This window comes from Ornithodoros turicata, chromosome 1, assembly GCF_037126465.1.
Source record: "Ornithodoros turicata isolate Travis chromosome 1, ASM3712646v1, whole genome shotgun sequence".
Classification (NCBI taxonomy): domain Eukaryota; kingdom Metazoa; phylum Arthropoda; class Arachnida; order Ixodida; family Argasidae; genus Ornithodoros; species Ornithodoros turicata.
In genome coordinates, this window is record NC_088201.1 from 114,516,605 (window position 1) to 114,518,429 (window position 1,825).

Genomic DNA, 1,825 nt, shown 5'->3' on the forward strand with positions numbered 1-1,825 from the left:
GCTAATGTTAACAAAAGCTAATTTGGAATTATTATGTTTGCATATTTTGTGCGTTCCTGCTCCTCTGATGAATGACGCTTTTGAACAAGGTGTAACGGTCGCTTGCTGCTTCCAGATGCAGCGTTCGCGCTTGTCTGCCGTGTTTTGACTTTTCGCGTTAGTCTCAGCATGCCCCAAGTGACATTTTTGCTCTTAATGTTATTAGCGTGACATGCGACAATATAAATTACAGCGAGCGTCATTGGCTTCAGTACGACCAGACAGGTGTCATGCGATTGCGGCTCTGTTGCAGCTGCGAAGACTGCTTCATCGGGAGTATGCTATGCTCAAGTGTTTTTTGCTTCCTGCGAATAAAGCAGAAATATAAATAATGGTACCGTCCTGCTGCACGTAAAGTTTGTCTCCCCAGTGTGTAGCAGAGAACATATGGACGCGTTTTTTTCACGACCAACGGCCGGTTTATGCAAATGCGATGTTAACGTTAACAAAGCAACTTTTTGCTCACAACACGCTGTGAAAAGTGTCTCTTGGTTTCTCGTTCTTTTATTCATCATGTGCCGTTAGTCTGCGCGTTCCCGCTTTTAATGCATGTCATTCTCGTGTTTCAGATCCTTCACACGGAAAACACGGGTTGCTCTAGAATCCGCATAGCTCACCAGAGTACTCGTGGCGTGGATCGGAAAAGCATGTCAGTCTGTTGTGGAGTAGTTGTGCCTTTCAATTCATGTTTTGGTAATAATATTGTGCTTCACAGGACGACTGCGAAGCAATATGTCGGACTCCAAAAGCGCCTCCTGTAACGGGGGATACACAGGAAAGGTGAGTGTCTGCGACACATGTGTGTATAGTGAACTAAATGAATTAGTAATGATAGTCTTCTGGCAGCTCTATACGTAGAAAACCAACTGATGGCATGACTTCCACGGCTGCCCGGAATGCTTCCTGTGTTCCTCAACCGTTTCTGTAAAGTCAGTGAGAAACTGCATCGTGAAATACAAAATGTCTGTTTCAGAAGTGCACAATAAAATAATTCATGTTTATTTCAGTATCATGCATCTGTGGGTTTCATCATGGATATCCAAATGAGCTCCCGAGTGGCTCAGTTCCGCTTGGAGGAGAAACGTTGCTACTTCGGCTGCGACCAGTTGCAAGCTGGTATTTTGAACTGGGACCAGTTCAAGCTGGGACCAGCTGCCAACTGGTTTTGAACTGGTCCCAGTTCAAACTGGGACCAGCTGCAAACTGGTTTTCAACTGGTCCCAGTTCAAACTGGGACCAGCTCAAACTGTGTTATTGAACTGGGACCAGTTCAAGCTGGGACCAGCTGCAAACTGGTTTTGAACTGGTCCCAGTTCAAACTGGGACCAGCTCAAACTGTGTTATTGAACTGGGACCAGTTCAAGCTGGGACCAGCTGCAAACTGGTTTTGAACTGGTCCCAGTTTGAACTGGTCCCAGTTCAATAACACAGTTTGAACTGGTCCCAGTTGGAAAATTTTTCATCTGGGGCTGGTGGGTGGGAGGGAGGGGGAGTTTGCAGTTCACCGTTATGTTCAGGCTTTGGAGTCGGGGTCTCGGTCGTTTGGGCGGAGCTGCACTTGGAAGAATAACAAAGAGCAGGGGAGGTGGGCTGACCTTGGCGCGCTCGCGCTCTTAGTTTTGCGTCGCCTCAGAGCAGGTGTGGTGTTGTGGGGATGGCTCCAGCATTAAGAGCAGCGGGTTGTTATATCTGATGTGTCATATGTGGGAGGGGAAGGGCTTGCCGTTCAGCGTTGTATTTAGAATTGGGGACTTTGTGGTGCTGCACTTGGATGTCATCCGTAAGG

The 1,825-nt window shown here is 47.3% G+C and overlaps 1 long non-coding RNA gene across 1 annotated transcript; it reads left to right on the forward strand.

The window, feature by feature from the left end:
- Positions 1-528: 528 nt before the first annotated feature.
- Positions 529-1,045, forward strand: LOC135368138 (uncharacterized). Its single transcript, XR_010414688.1, has 3 exons — positions 529-688; positions 755-819; positions 886-1,045. It is a non-coding gene; the product is annotated as an uncharacterized LOC135368138 (long non-coding RNA).
- Positions 1,046-1,825: the final 780 nt, after the last annotated feature.